At 33.5% G+C, this 20132-nt stretch overlaps 1 protein-coding gene across 4 annotated transcripts in view; it reads right to left on the reverse strand.

Annotated features, from left to right (window-relative positions):
• CTNNA3 (catenin alpha 3) overlaps positions 1–20132 on the reverse strand; it is a 1688099-nt gene that overhangs the window by 339940 nt on the left and 1328027 nt on the right. The window lies entirely within an intron of this gene.

Genomic DNA, 20132 nt, shown 5'->3' on the forward strand with positions numbered 1-20132 from the left:
TTGCAGTGAATGGGATATTAAAGGCAATGAGAAAGCTAACTCACACCACTTTGCCTAGGAAAGAAGTCCCAAACCATAGTTTCCATTTATATGGATGTGAATCCTAAAATACGTCTTGAACCTAGATCTTCTTCCTGAATTCTAGAACTCTGTATCCAACTGCCTATTGAAAAATTATATCTGAATCTTTCATAACACCTCAAATTCATCCTGTCTAAACACCTACTAAAGAGAGTTTTTCACATCTACCAAACAAATATGCCACAATAATACTTTAATACTCCTATCAAAACCTTCAATCTGTTACTACTATTTCTACAATAGTGAAACTACTACCATGGCCTTCCTGTGTAGACCTTTGCTAAAAAAGACAAATGTAAATCATGTAAAGGTCTAGTTTTCACTGCCATATGAGATAATGCGAGAAAGATTTAGGGTATTTCAAGAAAAATACAACATAGCCTTTTCATTACTGCTACATGATTACATTTTAACGCCTCTAGAGGCCTTTTGCTAATAAACTAATATTAGCTCCAATTAAAATAAAATCTTTCAGAAGCAAATGTTGAATTTCTGAAGTACAGATGGAAACTACTACTTTTTCACTCTAACAGCATAAATGAACTATTCAAAGCTGATATGTAATACATTTCTCATTTCATTAGCTTAAACATCAGCTGTGGATGTGCTTTACTCATACTATGGACATATGGTTGCTTGGATCAGACTAGAAATGAATTTTTTTAATGCTTTCAAGAAAATACAAAGTGAGTATAATTAAGTAGCCAGTTAATGGTAATTTAGAAGGAACAACAAATTGACAAACCTGCCTTGAATCCATAATCTACTTAAGTTTCAAGAAAATTAGCTTTACACATAATATACCATGACGATGTACAATCATTGATCAAAAAAGGAGGGCAGTACCTTAAATAAATTCACTCTAATCAACTGAAATGCCAGGTGGTATAAACTGTTCTGAACTTTGGAGCATAGATTTATTAAACAAAGGTGGCCTTTGGGTCAATACATTCTAAGCTTCAACCTTAACATATCTTGTCTGTTTTATACTGCCAAATTCTAAACCAGAGCTCTTTAGAGATCTGTACTTTCCTTATTGACTTTATTCACAATATGCAGAATAATAGATAACATTTATTGAGTGCTTACTTATCTTAGCACTGTGCTAAGCATTTTATATGCATTGTCTCATGTAATATTCACAGCAGTCCTGTAAGGCAGGAACTATTGCTATCCTGATTTTACTGAAGAGGAAACTGAGATCATACAGCTAATAAGTCGGAGCTGACAATTGAAACTGCAGAGCTTGCCCTCTGAACCCTAGTGCTGCACTGACTCCTTTTGATAAGTAAAGTTCCTAGGACTTCTACATTTCAGTGCTCCTGAGAGAATTAATGTTAATTTTCTGACAATAAGGCTAACAAATCTGAAGAGCCAGCTTTGCCTGGGCCTTGAGTCCCTCTCTAATAGTAACTCAAGACTAGTTTACTCAAAAAAAAAAAAATAGTTTACTCCTTCTTAAACCTTGCTAAAATTATTATGTGCATTTGAAAGCAGGTGAGGGTACATAATTATAGGAATAAATAGGTCAGAAAAGAATTCAGACTCATTACAGGAAATGATCTAAAATTATGTCACCAAATTATGTTTTCTATCATGTGTAAAATCAGATTTAAAATATTTCTAATTATATCATTATCTTTGCAAGTTACCAATGATAGAGGAATTTGGCTTTGAAAGTTGATGCAACACTAAGTCATCATTTCGTTATGTTATGCTAAGTAACTGGGAGGGAATTAATAATAGAAAGTGCAATAAAACATGTATAACTTCTACAAATGCCTTATACCCTTCATTTCATTTATTTGTTGAAAATTATTTTTGTGGTTCATATTTTCTTAATATTTAGGAATCCAATATTATGAATCAAAAATGTGCTTGATTCTACATAAATTATATAGCATAAAATTCAATGACTGGTGAGAATTTTGCCATTTTTCACAATGAGAAAATCAAGGGTCAGAGTTGAGTGAATGCTTTATGACACAACACATAGTTAAAAAGACCTCACTATTCTACTCTACATATACCTTTCAAGCATCTGGACTATCTCCAAATATATATACATATATTTATATTTATATAGTAAGCTTGCATATGTGTGTATACACACACACACACACACACACACACACACACACATATATATATAGAGAGAGAGAGAGAGGAAGAGAGAGAGTGCCTTTGTTATGGTTTCATGATACTGACAAGTGTTTCTCTTTCTACCAGAGATCTTTTTCTACATACAGAACTCTGGATCACTTAATTAGACAGTGGATTCAGCTTTCAATACCTTCAGTGACTTAGAAACTGAACTCCCTTCCCCAGAGCTAGAATTTTAAGAAATTTGGTGTATCTAAATAATACATTCATATTAAGAAATAATATAACTTGATTTAAATACTTTAGAGATTAGTCAATGACTACTTAATATAAAAACTCAGCTTTTTCATACTTCATATCATTTTCAAATTTGTTTATCTCACAAGAATTGGTTAAATAAATATAATTATTTAAATATTTAAAATTGGTCCTGATTCTAATAATATTCTATGATGATCTTTGCTTTCTTATGTACCACTTTATTTTAATAGAGTTAAAAAAACTGCCTCTTTAAAAGTTGGGGGGCAGTAATTGTCTTTGTTCTTTTCGGTAGACATTTTCAAATATTTATCAATGTAATTTCCTACTTCTCAAAATCCATTAATCTAAATTTTTACCACTGTGAGAGCCAACTCTCAACATGGCCCCCAATGATCCCAATCTCCTAGAATTCACATATTTCTGTATCTTTTTGCTACACTGTACCACATCTGTATGTCCCATAGAATACCATTAAGTGATGGTATGTTACTTCTTAGATTATGTTTTAAAAATGCATTAAGGATTCCATCCTAGTCACTTTCTTTCTCACACATTGTTTGCTCTGGGAACTTTAGCTATTATGTTGTAAACAGCCCTATAAAGAGGCCCACAAAGCAGTGAACTGACACTGCTAGCCAAGCTAGCAAGCTTATGAGGCCTCAGGTCAACAGCCATATGAGTGAGTTTAGAAGTGGATCCTCTAGAAGATTTACAGCAATATAGCCTACTTCATAACAATATAGCCTACCTTAAAACAATCTAATCTCATAAGTTATTTTTTGAATAAAGGACAAATAAAACAGTTAGTAGAAGGAAGGAAATAATAAAGATCAGTGAATAAATGAAATAGAGACTAAATTTTCAAAAATAAAAAAGGTCAATAAAATTAAGAGCTAGTTCTTTGAAAAATAAACAAAATTGATAAACTTTTAGTCAGATTCCTTAAGAAAAAGAAAGGACCCACATAAAATCAGAAATAAGAGAGGAAAAGTAACTACTTATATCACAGAAATGCAAAGAACTATGAGATTACTATAAACAATTATATGCCAAGAAATTACCCAATCTAGAAGTGGATAAATTCCTAGAAATATACAATCTTCTAAGACTGAATCAAGAATAAATAGGAAATCTGAATGGACAGATTATTAGAAATGATATAAATCAGTAATCAGAAAACTCCCTAAAAATGACAGTTCAGGACCAGATGGCTTCAGAGGTGAAATCTATGAAACATTTAAAGAACAGTTAACACCTATTCTTAAACTCTTTCGACAATATGAGGAGAAAGGAATGCTTCTGAAGTCAATCTACAAGGCCAGGATTACCCGATATCAATCTCAGACAAAATAACACACAAAAAAGAACATTAGAGGCCAATATCTATGCTTCACATGGATGTAAAAATCCTCAAAAAAAATTTTTAGCAAACCGAACTCAACAATATATTAAAAGGATCATACCATGATCAAGAGGGATTTATTCCAAGGATGTAAGCATGATTCAACATCCACAAATGAATCAATGTGGCACATTGTATTAACAAAATGAAAGATAAAAATCATATAATCATCTCGATACCAAAAAAGTCCTTCACAAAATTTAAAATCCGTTTGTGGTTAAGAACTCTCAACAAAATGGATATGGAGGGAAATACCTCAATAATAGAAGTCATACATGACAAACTTTCAGCTCATCATCATACTCAATGGTGAAAAGCTGAAAGCTTTTCCTCTAAGATCAGGAACAAGACAAGGATGCCCACTCTCACCATTTTTATTTAACATAGTGTTAGACATAATAGCCATAACAATTAGACAAGAATGAGATATAAAAGACATCCAAATTGTCAAGGAAGAAGGAAAACTGCCTCTTTCTTTGTAGATGACATGATATCTAGAAAACCCTAAAGTGTCCACCAAAAAAAATTGTTATAAGTTATTAGCTTTCATCAAAGCTATGGGATACAAATCAATACACAAAACCTTTTTCCATTTCTATACATTAATAATGAACTATCAGAAAGAAAAGTTCAGAAAACAATCCTATATATAATTGCACCAAAAAATCACAAAATACCTACGGATGAATGTAACCAATGAGGTGAAAGACTTATACACTGAAAACTATAAGATATTGATGAAAGAAATTTTAGATGACACAAATAAATGGAAAGATATTCCATGCTTATGAATTGCAAGAATTAATATTGTTAAAATGTCCATACTACCCAAAGCAATCTACAGATTTAATGCAATCCCTAACAAAATTTCAGTGGCATTTTTCACAGAACTAGAACAAAGAAATTTAAAATTTTTATGGAACCATAAAAACCTCCAAATATCCAAAGCAATCTAAGAAAGAAAAACAAAGTTGGAGGTATATCGCTCCCCAATTTCAAACTATACTACAAAACTATAGTAAAATAGTATACTACTGGCACACAAAAGACAGACACATGGATGAATGAAACAAAATAGATAACCCAGAAGTAAATCTGTGCTTGTATAGTCCATAAGTCTATAAGAAAAAAGGCAAGATTATGCATTGAGGAAAGACAGTCTCTTCGATAAACGGTCTTGAAAAAAATGCACAGCTACATGAAAAGATTGGAACTAGACCATTTTCTTACACCATACACACACACACACAAAATACACAAAATAGATGAAAGATCTAAATGTAAAAAATGAAACCATAAAATTCCTAAAAGAAAATAGGCAATAAACTCTTAGATATCTGTCTTAGCAATAATCTTTTTTTGGATCTTTCTGCTCGGGCAAGAGTAACAAAACAAAAAATAAATGGGATTATGTCAAACTAAAAAGCTTTTGTATAGGGAAGAAAACCAGCATTAAGATAAAAAGTCAACCTATTGAATGGAAAATCTTTACAGATAATATATCCAATTAGGTGTTAGTATCCAAAATTATAAAGAACACATACAATTTAACTCTAAACAAACAATCTGATTTAAAAATAGGAAGAAGACCTAAATAGACATTTTTCCAAAGAAGACATACAGATGACCAGCAGATACATAAAAAGATGCTCAGCATCACTGATCATCAGGGAAATGCAAATCAAAACCACAATGAGATAGTACCTCACAGCTGTCAGAATGGCTAACATCAAAATAACAACAACAACAACAAAACAATTAATGTTAATGAGAACATGGAGAAAAAGGAACCCTTGTACACTGTAAGTAGAAATGTAAATTGATGCAACCCTATAAAAAATAATATGGAAGTTCCTCAAAAAAATTAAAAATAGGTCTACTGTATGATCCATCAATTCTACTTCTGGGTTTATATCCCCCCCAAAAATGAAAACACTAATTCAAAAAGATATATTCACTCCTATGTTCACTGCAATATTACTTACAATAGTCAAGATGTGGAAGCAATGTAATTGCCGAGCAATAGATGAATGGACAAAGATGTGGTACATATATACAAAAAAATGTTACCCAGACATAACAAAGAATGAAATCTTGCAATATCCAAAACATGTATGGACCTAAAGAGTATAATGCTAAGTAAAATAAGTCAAAAGTGGGCATCCCAGGTGGCTCAGCAGTTTAGCGCCATCTTCAGCCTGGGGTGTGATCCTGGGGACCCAGGATGGAGTCCCGCATTGTGCTCCCTGCATGGAGCGTGCTTCTCCCTCTGCCTGTGTCTCTGCCTCTCTCTCTCTCTCTCTCTCTCTCTGTCTCTCATGAATAAATAAATAAAATCTTAAAAAAATAAGTCAAAAGAGAAAGACAAATACCATATGACTTCATTTATATGTGAAATCTAAAAACAAAACAGACTCACAAATCCAAAGAACAAATCAGTAGTTGCCAGAGGGCAGCAGGGGACAGGAATTGATAAAATAGGTGAAGGGGATTAAAAGGTACAAACATCCACTTATAAAACAAATAAGTTACAAGGATGCAAAGTACAGAATAGGGGATATAGTCAGAAATACTGTAATAACTTCATATAGTGACATGGTAACTAGACATCATGTGATCATTTCATAATATTGTAAGCGTCAAATTGCTATGTTGTACACATGAAACTAGTATTGTATGTCAGCTATACTTCAATTAAATTTAAAAAAATGTATCTCCTAGTTTCAGTCAAGACTTCAGATAACTGTAGCCTCAGATGACATCATACTGTAATGTCATGAGAGATTTTGTAGCAGAATACCCAGCTAAGTTACTTCTAGATTCCTAACTCTCAGAAAATGTGTAAGATAATTAACACTCACTATTCTAATCTTTTAAATTTTGGAGTAATTTGTTTCACAATGGATACTACTCAATAACAAAGTTCTAAGAGAATACATCTGTCTTGCCTGTTTTGGGTTAATTTAAATGGAATTATATTGTATATATTCTTGTGTTAAATTTTACTCAATATTAAACTTACACAATTTACCCCACAAGATTATATATAATTTTACATTATTTCTTATTATTATTATATAAGATCTCATTATATGAATATACCATGATTTATTTACCCATTCTGTGGTTAATGGACTTTTGGATACTCCATTTGGGGACTATCATATATAGTGATATCATGAACACCTTAGTACATGTCTTTTGGTACTAGGAATATATGTACATATTTTCATGGAATATGTCTATCAGTGTAATTTCTGGGTCATAATATATACATATATGCCAGGTTGGTTGGAACAAATTTTATTTCTATCAACAATGCCTGAAAGTTCTAGTTGATCTGTGTCCTCACTAACACTTGGCATATTCCATCTTTTACATTTTAGCCTTTCTTCTTCCTTTTTCATATCTCTGTCAGGTATATAGATACCCTGGTTAACCATCCAGATTACTTTCATTTTTTATATACTCTTCTGCTGTTCTTGAGTTTGAACTGTTAAAAATTCTTTCAGAATCACCCACGATCCCAACCTATCTGTTACTCAAGATCATTTTTAACCTCTCCAGGTTCTACCAGCAAGAAAAACACACCAGGGAAAGAGTGAAAGAAAAAAAAAAAGAGGTAAGAGAGCTCTGAGGTCTACAGCTCTAGTAAAACAAAGTTCAATGTGGCCTAAAGGCTATAGGAACCAAATATCCATTGACCTGTGGTGTTGAGGTGGTCCATCATACATTGCTGGAAATTTGCTGGGTGAAAACAAAAAGAGTTCACCCTAGCGCTCTAAACTCTTTCCTCCTAACTATGATTATATGCTTAAGTAGATCCCTTCTCCTGACTCTGTTTACTTGCTAAGTTTGTATTTATTCTTCAGATTCAATTTAGAGATCAGTTCTTTGAGAAACTTTCCATGATTACCATCTCAACCCATGACACCAGTTGTATTAGGTTATCTTGTCTCCTAGACATGCTAACACATCAGACATACATTTGTGAACAAGCCTATGTCTCTAAATATATGTGTTTTCCTTTACTCAGCCACTTTCAAAAACTTGCCAGAGAACTCTTGAAAACAACTCAGGGCTCCTTGGTGGCTCAGTCAGTTAAGCCTCCAGCTCTTGGTTTCAGGTCAGGTCATGATCTCATGGGTCCTGGGATCAAGCCCTGCCTAGGCTTCGTGCTCAGTGGGGACTCTACTGAGATTCTTTCTCTCTCTCTCTCTCTCTGCACCTCCCTCTGCTCACACACACTCTCTCTCTCTTTCTCTCTCTCTCTCCTATAAATAAATCTTTAAAAAAAATACAAAACAGAAACTCTGCAAGTCACTTTTTTTTCCTTAGGAAAGCCTAGGGACCATAGAATTCAAACTCAGGTACTCAGAGCCTATACCCAACTACCACTATGTTCTACTGCTTGGATGAAAGGATAACCATTCTAAGACATACCCTCAAACAATACAAAATACTGAGGATTAAGAGAAGAACTATGTCTTCAAGAGAGAAAGCATCATCATTAAAATATTAAAATCAGATTAGTAATAGATTTTCTTGAGCAACACTGGATACAGAAAGGAACAAAAAGATGAAGCAATATATTCAAATTCTAGAGAGACATTATGTAAACATGAAATTCAATATTAAGGAAGTTACTGCTAAGGGAATGGCATAAGACAATGGAGAATTCTATGGGATGGGATTTCATGGGAGATGTCAGCATGAACTTAATAGTTCAAATAAAGCAATGTATCAATATATTACCTTTTGTTTAAGAATGAGGGAAAATAAGAAAGTATATCTTAATCTGCTTATTTTCACACACTATGAGAAAGGCTCTAATGAAGAATTACTAAAAAAAAATAAGGAAACTATTTACAAGAGATGGTAAGAATAAGGTGGAAGGGAGAGAAGAGAGAAGAATTTCTGAAAATACATTCAGCATATTTTTAACTTATGTAAGCATGTTAAGAGTTTACAATTAAAAACATTAAAATTGACAACAAGGATATGGGCAGAGGAAGGAAAACCAACATTTGCGAATAACAAATGAACAAATGAATTTTTTTCTGAATTCTCAAGGTGTGTACCATTGAGTTGCTTACATTGACTACTTTCTAAATCTGTGCTATCCAATACAGTAGCTACCAGAAATAAACTGCTATTTAACTTCATATTACATGAAAACAAATTACATATAGTTAAAAATTCACTTCCTCAATCACTCTAGCTGCCTACCACATATACTACATTTTAGATTGCATAGATATAGCCCATCACTGAAAAATGTCTTGTTGAAGAGCACTGTTCCAAATATTTGCAAATCATTTATTTGTTGCACCTGTCCTCTGTGGGACACTGGTTTAGATGCTGGAAAAGTGAAATAAGTATCATCTCTGTGGTTTTCTGTGTACATTTCATCAATATAAGTTGCCAACTTTTGAAAAACCCTCTGTGATACCTAGATATGTCCTGGCTATAGCAAAATTATATATCTATATACTGATACCATTCTCAGCCTTGCTGAGATTCTAAATACTGATACCATTCTCAGCTTTGCTGATGAACAGATATCTATCTTGGTATAAATATAGGTAATGACATAGCAATAAAGTATTTTTACTTGTGCTTTTAGAAACTATAGATGATATTTTTGCTGTATTAATTGTGCTAATCTTATGAAGGTCATGGAATTTCACATCTTCTGAAATTATACTAATTGTAATATATGTTAAGAATGCCTGGAATTTCAGTTCCAACTTCATACTTTGACTCTAACAATTTTATTTTTACTGAGTTGCAATGTTACAAAAAAGAGTATAGATTAAATCTCATTGATAGTAGTGATTTTAGTTTCCCGATAATACCTGAATATCACGATTCATAAAATCTTCCTTTGTACAGGTGTACATGATTGAGATTTTTTAATTTATTAATTACTATTTTTTGAGAGAGAGAAAGAGAGAGTGGGGAAAGGCACAGAGGGAGAGGGAGAAGCAAAGAGCTGGATGATGCAGGGCTCCATCCCAGGACCCTGTGATCATGATCTGAGCCAAAAGCAGATGCTTAAACAACTGAGTCCCCAAGTGCCCCCAAGATCAAAATTTTTAAAGAACAAATTCATTTCTTTGTATCTAACATTCACTTATCTTAAATCTTCCTACTATAATAATCAATATCTGAAAAACTTCATGGTGTCCCAACTTAATATGATTTAAACATGTCAGTATATTTAATTCATGCAATAGATATTTATCTAGAATAAAAATTGATTATGAACATTTTAGTGAGAGAGACTGTCGTTCTTGAATTAGCCCTTTTACTACTATTTGGTGAAATAATAAAGGAAACACACTTTATTTTTTTTTAAGATTTTATTTATTTAATCATGACAGACAGAGAGAGAGAGAGAGAGAGAGAGAGAGAAAGAGACAGGCAGAGGGAAAAGCAGGCTCCATGCAGGGAGCCCAATGTGGGTTCGATCCCAGGTCTCCAGGATCACACCCCAGGCTAAAGGTGGCGCCGAACCGCTGGGCCATCAGGGCTGCCTGAAACTCACACTTTAAGTGCAGTAGGAAAGCTCAGTATTTAAGGCAAATGAAGTGACTTCTTTCATAAGTTTTATCCCCTATTTTCATTTTTTTAGAGTCCTATTTATGTACAGAAGTTTACAAACACTATTTGAAACAAATATATATCAGGATTTATATCTATGCTTAAAATTAATAAATAGTTACAGAATTCCAGAAAATCTCTATATCAGTGTAAGTCAGAATTGGGAAAAGTCAGATAAAATAATATTTTTTTTAAAGCAAATACACTTCTTTTGTAAAATGAAGAAATTGGTTTAGTTGTAGCATAGACACTCTGGATCCCTGGACCTACTAACAATCATAACATGCACTGTATTCACTTTCTCTGGCTATATTTGGCTATAAGCAGAAAGACATTGAAAAAAATTAATGAGTGGATAGGAGGATGAATACATGGATGGATGCGGGAATGGGTAAATGAAAAAGAGTTGGAAGAAAAGATGGATTGTTAGATGCATGGATGTCAGGATGTGTGATTGGATGGAGGAGAGATTTATTTTTATAGCTCTCCTACGTTTAAAAAAATCAAAGAAATTTTAAAAAGAGGCAAGGATACAGTAAGCTTTTAAAACTTCAAACAAGAGATGCTGGAGTGGCTCAGTGGTTTAGTGCCTGCCTTCGGCTCAGGGAGTGATCCTGGAAACCTGGGATCAAGTCCCACATTGGGCTCCCTGCATAAGGCCTGCTTCTCCCTCTGCCTGTATCTCTGCCTCTCTCTCTCTCCCCATGTGTCTCATGAATAAATAAATAAAATCTTTAAAAAAAATAAAACTTCAAACAAGGCCAATATAGTAGGAACATAATAAAGTTGGGGAATAGACGCATAATCATCTAAAACTCTAGAGTTAAGGGACAGCAATGAAGCATAAAACTGATCTCCTGCATTCTAAACAAAAATGAAACATGAGTTATATTAAATGAATTTAATAGATACATGAGTATCTATTAAAATGAAACTAAGTACTTGGAAATTTTATTGGGAGCAACCTAAAAAGATTTTTCCTCCTCAATATTGTATGCTAAGAGGAATGATTGTATCACTTAGGCATTTGTATTTTTCATTATTAAACATAATGAACAATGGTCTTCACAAAGAGTGTTACAAAAGATGCAAAAGCATCCCTCATAAAACTGCTTATGACATATAATATCAGCTCATCTTCGGAAAGTTAAAATGCTAGAACTTAGGTTTGTACTTTTTTTGTTTTTCTGATATAAATACAGAAATTGGACTTAGGGAACTTTGATTCTAGAGAGAAATTTAATGGATAAATGAATGATCTCAGCATGACTTTTGACAGCAGTGAATTATAAAATATTTGAAACTGATAACAACAGTGAGTTAGCTCTTATAGAATGGACATTCAGGGTTATCAGGCAAAAGAATTTCCACTTGCTTTAGATACTAAGTGTTGACTGGATAAATTGATATTTTCTTGAGAAAGTGAAAGGGACTGGTATTCTTGCTGTAGAAAGCCTCAGATATCTGGATTCCAAGATATGATGATCTATCTGAAAGTGACCACCACAATATCTGATACATAATATAATTGTTCCGGGAAAAAGAGCAAACAAATATTTATCGATTATTTACTAAGTACCAAAAACTTTGCTAGTGCTTCACACAGGGTGAAGGAAGTAATGAGTGGCAGTGATAAGACTAGATTTGTAGTCAAACTACCTACCTAGAGGTCACTTTCTTCTTTACACTTTATATACACTGGCTCCCTAGAGTCGTGCAAAAGCTGTAGCTCCGAGAAAATAGTATATTCTTTCCTCGGTAAACTTTACTATAACAGAGTGGTTTTTTAACTTTACCTTAGATCAGAATCACCTGAAGGGCCTATTAAAACACAGATGGCTGGTTGCCACCTACAGAGTTCCTGGTTCAATAAGTCTGATGTAGAGCAGAAGAATTTGAATTTTAACAAGTTCCCAAATGATGTTAATGCTACTGATCCAAGAATCACACTTCGAGAATCACATGTGGTAGATACAATTGGTTGGCTCTCTGACACTGATTACCAACATCTTTGCTAAAAGAACCATAAATTGGGGTACTTGGCTGGTTCAGTCTGTACAGTATGCTACACTTGAGCTTGGGGTTATAAGTTGGAGCCCAAATTGGGGGTAGACATTATTCAAAAATAATATCTTTATCCTTTTCCCTTTATTCCCTTTCACTATTTTTTATATTCCCCAAATGAATGAGACCATATAATGAGTGGGAAATATCAGAAAGGGAGACAGAACATGAAAGACCCCTAACTCTGGGAAACGAAGTAGGGGTGGTGGAAGGGGAGGTGGGCAGGGGGTGGGGGTGACTGGGGGACAGGCACTGAGGTGGGCACTTGACGGGATGAGCACTGGGTGTTATTCTATATGTTGGCAAATTGAACACCAATAAAAAATAAATTTATAAAAAATAATATCTTTAAAACAAACAAACAAACATGAATTTACTTAGGTATCTAAACAGCAAGAAAGTGATTTAGTTCTCAGCTCAGAAGTAAATCCTAATATTTATTTATGTATTTACTTATTTATTTATTTATTTATTTATTTATTTATTTTCTAAATTTTTTATTTATTTATGATAGTCACAGAGAGAGAGAGAGAGAGAGAGAGAGAGAGACAGGAGAAGCAGGCTCCATGCACCGGGAGCCCGACGTGGGATTTGATCCCGGGTCTCCAGGATCGCGCCCTGGGCCAAAGGCCTGTGCCAAACTGCTGCGCCACCCAGGGATCCCCCCCTAATTATTATTTAATCATGTCCCTTGTCATTTATTGGTTTAGATAACCCCTGACACCCTGTTCTGGCCAATGAAAATTAGGGAAGTATACTGGGGGTAGATCTCCATACAGCTTATTTTTATTTGTTTTATTTTTCTGGGTATTTTGCTTGTTTGTTTTAGATCCCACATATAAAAGAGATCATATGGTATTTGTCTTTCTCTGCCTTATTTCACCTAGCATAGTGAGTCCATATTTTTTGTTGTAAACGGCAAGACTTCATTCTTTTTTCGTGAATGAGCAGCATATATGCATACATATATGCATATATATATATATTTGGTTGCTTCCATATCTTGGCTATTGTAAATAATACTGCCATGAAAATAGGGTATACATAATTTTTTGAATTAGTGTTTTCATTTTCTTTGGTTAAATACCTAGAAGCGGAATAGCCGGACCATATAATAGTTGCATTCTTAATTTTTTGAGAAACCTCCATACTGTTTCCATAGTGGCTGCACAAATTTACATGACCATTAGAAGTGTATGAAGTTTCCCTTTATATCCTCTCCAATACTAGTAATTTCTTATCTTTTTTGATAGTAGCTAAAGATGGGAGGAGTTATTTCATTCTAGTTTTGGTTTGTATTTCCCCAAAGATGAGTGATGTTGAGCTTTTCATGTGTCTGTTGACCATCTGTATGTCTTCTTTAGAAAAATATCTATTCATATCTCTGCCCATTTTTTAAATCATATTTTTTTACAGTTAAGTTGCGTCGGCCTTTTATACATAGTTCACACTTCGACAACATGGGGTACTAATCCACATAGACAAAAATTTGCATATAACTTTTAATTCCCCCAAATCTTAACTACTAATAGCCTATCATTGACTGGAAGCCTTACTAACAATCTGAATAACTGATTAACATACATTTTGTATATTTATATATATAATATATATACTTTACAATAAAGTAAGTTAAAGAGAACAAATTAAGAAAATAATAAATAAAATACATTTATAGTGTTGTACCATATTTATTGAAAAAATATGGATACAAGTGAACCTGCACATTTCAAACCCATGTTGTTCACAGGTCAACTGTATTTTGGATATAAGCCTCTTATCTGATACATGATTTGCAAATACTTCCCTCAATCAGTAAGATGCTTTTTCATTTCTTAATGGTTTCCTTTGCTATGCAGAAACTTTTTGTTTGATGTAGTTTCATTTGTTAATTTCTTGCTTTTAATGCTTTCTTTGCTTTTGGTGTGAGATTCAAAAAATCATGACCAAAACCTATGTCAAGGAGCTTACTACCTATGATTTAAGGTCTTATGTTCAAGTCTTTAATCTATTTTTAGTAAGTTTTCGTGTATGGTACACAGATAGGAGTTGAATTTCATTCTTTTGCTTATGGCTATCTAGTTTTCCCAACACCGGTTATTGAATTTTCCCATTGTATATTCTTCACTCTTTTGCCATAAATTAATTAGTCATATATGCATGGGTTTATTTCTGGGCTCACTATTCTTTTCCATTCATCTATGTGTCTTTTTTTTATGCTAATACCATACTGTCTTAACTACCAAAGCTCTGTAACGCATCCTAAAATCAGCTAGTGTGATGACTCCAGCTTTGTTCTTTCTCAAGATTGTTTTGGCTGTTCAGGATCTTTTGTGGTTGCATATACATTTTAGGATTATTTGTTCTAGGTCTGTGAAAAATGCCACTGGAATTTGATAGGGATTGTATTGAATTTATGAATTGCTTTGAGTAGTATAGACATTTTAACAGTATTGATTCTTTCAACCAATAAGCATGAAATATCTTTCCATTTATTTGTTTCATCTTTGATTTCTTTCATTAATATCTTCTAGCTTTCAATATGCAAGTATTTTTACTTCATTGCTTAAATTTGTTCCTAGGTATCTTATTCTTTTTGATACAGTTGTAAGTAAAATTGCTTTCTTAATTTCTCTTTATGGTAGTTTGTTATTATCATATTAGAAATGCAACAGGCTTTGTGTATTGATTTTGTATCCTGCTACTTTAACTTGTTTATTAAACAATTTGTGACAGAGTCTTTAGAGTTTTCTTATATAGCATCATGCCCTCTGCAAATGTTAACAGTTTTACTTCTTACTTTCAATTTGGGTGCCTTTTATTTCTTGTTCTTGTCTGGCTAGGACTTCTAATACTACATTTAATAAAAATGGCAAGAGTGGGTATCCTTTTTTGTTCCTGAATTTAAAGGAAAATCTTTCAGCTCTTCACCATTCACTATGTTACCTGAGGTTATGTCACATGTGGCCTTATTATGTTGAAGTATGTTACCTATATACCTGCTTTGTTAGAACTTTTTAACATAAACAAATGTTAAGTGTTATCACATCCTTTTTCTGCATTGATTAAAATGAACATATATTTTTATCTTTACTTTGTTAATGTGGTGCATTATACTAATTGATTTGCAGATGTTGAATCATGTTTTCATCCCTGGAATAAATCCCACTTGATGGGGCACCTGGGTGGCTCAGTGGTTGAATATCTGCCTTGAGTTCAGGTCATGATCTCAGGGTCCTTCCTCACATAGGGAGCTGCTTCTTCCTCTGCCTATGTCTCTGCCTTTCTCTGTGTGTCTCTCATGAATAAATAAAATAATAAATAAATAAATAAATAAATCCCTCTTGATAATGGTGTATAAATCTTTTAAAGTATTGTTGAATTTGGTTTGCTTTGGTTTTGATTTTTTTTCAAATTTGGCATCTATGCTCATCAGGTATGTTGGTCTATAAATTTCTTCTCTTGTCTCTTGTCTGCTTTTGGTATTCAGGGTAACTCCAGACTCACAAATATGTTTGCAAGAGTTCTCCCCTCTTCTATTTTGGAAGAATTTGATAAAAACTTGCCTAAATTCTTCCTTGAGTGGTAGAATTAATCATTGTAGCTATTTGGTTGTGGACTTTTGTTTGTTTAGAGGATTTGGATTAGTGGTTCATTTTCCTTACTAGTAATCAATATGTTCATACTTCATCATGATTCTGTCTTGAGAGGTTGTATTTTTCTAGGAATTTATCCATTTCTTCTAGGTTGTCCAATTTGTTGGCATATAATTGTTCATAATAAAAAAATAATAATAGATTGTTCATAGTCTCTTACAATCCTTTGTATTGCTGTGGTATCAGTTATAATGCATCTTTCACTTCTGATTTTATTTATTTGAATCCATATTTCTTTCTGTTGAGTCTAGCTAAAGACTTTTCAATTTTAGTTATCTTTTCAAAGAATTATTGGTTTCATTGATATTCTCTATGTTTTTTTTTAATTTTCATTTATTTATTCTTTAATTTTTGTTATTTCCTTTCTTCTGCTAATTTTAGGCTCCATTTATTCTTTTTTCTAGTTTCTTGATGTGTAAGGAACCCCAAAGTTTCTTCCAACTGTAGCTTGTTTATTTGAGGCTTTTTTTGTTTCTTAAGGTAGGGATTTATTGTTATGAATTCCCCTCTTAAGACTATTTTTGTTGCTTTTAACTAATTTTAATGTTATATCACCATATTCCTTGTCTCAATATATTTTTAATTTCTCTTTTGATGTCTTCTTTGTCCCATTGGTTATTTAGTAGCATGTTTAGTCTTCACATCTTTGTGAATTTTCCATTTTTTTTCTACCCACATCTCAGACTAGGTAAGTATTCTGCTTCCGTGCTTCATATACTATTAGTTGTTACCCCATTTTATATTCTAAAGAGATAAGGTATTTAGAAAATATATGACCATAAATTGTGAGTATATGTGTGTGTCCTAAGCATCTGTTATCATCAGTTCTTTAACAAAATTTACTTCTCTCTCTTCCCATGTACCTCCACCCTCCATATCCAGTCAACCACTTAGCCTGCAGATTTAGCCTTCCAAATGCTTCTCACATAGTAGTCGCTCAGTACTTGTGCACTGAGTGAATGTAATTTTCTAGCTCAAGTTCTTTTAATTCAAAAATCTTACCTCCAAGCATTCTTAGACTAGGAAGTTACTTCATAACTGCTTAAATTTAAAACTATAACTCACAGTGAATTTGTTTTGAGATAATGTACTTTCTAACTTTACCATTAGTTAAAGTGACTACTAAATCAGTTGCAGAATATTTAATTTGGGTCTCTCCCTATGGAAAAACTTACTCTTCAAATCTGTACTATTCCTATTCATTAAAGCTCTGCTACTACAATGCTTGGCTTTGCTTCTATAGCACACACACACATAGTACACTTAGTATATTACTGATGGACAAAACTCTGAAGTTAAGAGGCTTAATTAGGATAAAACCAGAAATACCCAAAGCCAGCAAGAATTCTGTGGGCCAGCAAAAAATGTTCTGAAAATCTTTCATTTGATGCAAGAAAATCCTTTTACATATCATTTCACTATTTCTACCTCTGAAGTTCTCCAAGAGTCATCAGAAGTATGCCAGAAAAAGTAAAGACAGAAAGTATATAGAAGCATTTTTGTTGTTTTTATTCTTAATAGGTCTTAGATTTATCTGAGACTTATCCTTTTCTCTTCAGAGGATTTCATCACTGTGCCTATGTGTCCATTATCCTCAAGATTCCCAGAAAGGTCCAGTAAACTCTTATATTCAGGATATCTTCCCCTGTATTTATGTGCATTGCTTTTTTCTCTATCATGGGGAAAAATCATTTCAATAGATAGCTATTTAACTAATTAGCTGTATTTGAAGAGGACAGATATTTCAGCGAGATTAAATACTTATGCCTAAAATTGCATAACTAGTAAAAGATGGTCCCCAAAATAATTCTAAGGACTAAGCTTTATCCTTTACCCCTTTAATACCAATCTTTTTTTTTTTAATTCTTATTTATTTATGATAGTCACAAAGAGAGAGAGAGAGAGGCAGAGACATAGGCAGAGGGAGAAGCAGGCTCCATGCACTGGGAGCCTGACGTGGGACTTGATCGCGGGTCTCCAGGATCATGCCCTGGGCCAAAGGCAGGTGCTAAACCGCTGCACCACCCAGGGATCCCTAACACCAATCTTTAAAAACAGTTAATCTGGGGGCAGCCCGGGGGGCTCAGCGGTTTAGCGCCACCCTCAGCCCAGGGCCTGATCCTCGAGACCCGGGATCGAGTCCCATCGGGCTCGCTGCGTGGAGCCTGCTTCTCTCTCTGCCTGTCTCTCTCTCTCTCTCTCTCTTTCTCTCACTAATAAAATATTTTTTTTAAAAAGTTAACAATCTGGAGATGTAGCAAGTACATGGTCAAACTACATGGTCAACATGAATGTTTTTGTCTGTATTATAATGCAATCTCAGTAAATTGTCTGTTACATATTTATCTGTGCTTCCCATTACATACAGAAAACAAGGCATAAAAAGGCAACTGCCATATGAGAAGCATACAAAACTCAAGAGAATGGTTAAAAGTAGTGAAATTATATCCAACTGAATTTTAGAAAATCCTCAAAAAAAAAAAAAAAAAGAAAAGAAAATCCTCATAGAAAAGGTGACACAGAAAACATTGGGCCTTATGGAACAGCTAAAAAATAAACAGAAAATCATAGGGAGGCAAGTTGGGGAAGAAGCATATTACACAAGCAGTAAGCATGCAAAACTACATAAAAACTTATGAGTGTAATTAAGAAATTAGAAATGGTAGAATTTACATTGTAATAACTAACAAAGTAGTAAAATCATAAAAGAGCTAACAGTGTGAGAATATATCAGGTTGTGATTTAAATTTCAAGCCCAAGAATTTGTTCTTACTTGAGTAAATACTTAAAAACCCTTGGATATTTTGAGTAAAAATTGGTGAGAAAGAAAATCATTTCATACTTTATCTGGGACAAAATTTCTTGTATAATGTATTTTATTACTTTTTCTGAGACGAATCAACATTTCTGATAAAATAACCAGTGTAATTTTCTGACAGACTTTCATGAGATTAAAATCTCTTCGAGGAAGTTAAACTTGCTTCAACTAATCATCATGCTGAGAACTTGATGAATTTTTGGTATGGTTATATGTCATCGAATAATTTTTATCATTTCCCCTCATGAACCATCTCTACTAAGATGATATATTTGAATTTGCTTTTTCTAAAGCTTCTTCCCTTGCTGCATGCTATGAATACATTTTTATCATCTGGTCATAATTAATTGGAGAATATATTTTAACATGGTTTTCAACTATGTTCCCATGAGAGTATTGCTCAAAGCACTGTGACTGGGCAGAGAGGTAAGGTAAAGAGAAACCTAAGTAGGACTAGGTGTGAGTGCCCACACCCAATCCCTCCTTCAAAGGAAGCAACTCTCTTTTTATATATTTATTTTGAATAAATATACTTCATTTGAATAAAACTTTGTAATACTAAAAAGGTAGTTGGGAAATAATTTTCTTACACAATTAATATAGAATTGGGAATGTGAACGGGCTTAATGACCCCATCAAAAGGCGCAGGGTTTCAGACTGGATAAAAAAGCAGGACCCATCTATTTGCTGTCTACAAGAGACTCATTTTAGACAGAAGGACACCTACAGCCTGAAAATAAAAGGTTGGAGAACCATTTACCATTCGAATGGTCCTCAAAAGAAAGCAGGGGTAGCCATCCTTATATCAGATAAACTAAAATTTACCCCAAGACTGTAGTGAGAGATGAAGAGGGACACTATATCATACTTAAAGGATCTATTCAACAAGAGGACTTAACAATCCTCAATATATATGCCCCGAATGGGGGAGCTGCCAAATATATAAATCAATTATTAACCAAAGTGAAGAAATACTTAGATAATAATACACTTATACTTGGTGACTTCAATCTAGCTCTTTCTATACTTGATAGGTCTTCTAAGCACAACATCTCCAAAGAAACGAGAGCTTTAAATGATATACTGGACCAGATGGATTTCACAGATATCTACAGAACTTTACATCCAAACTCAACTGAAT

Source organism: Canis aureus, chromosome 4 (genome assembly GCF_053574225.1).
Source record: "Canis aureus isolate CA01 chromosome 4, VMU_Caureus_v.1.0, whole genome shotgun sequence".
Lineage (NCBI taxonomy): Eukaryota > Metazoa > Chordata > Mammalia > Carnivora > Canidae > Canis > Canis aureus.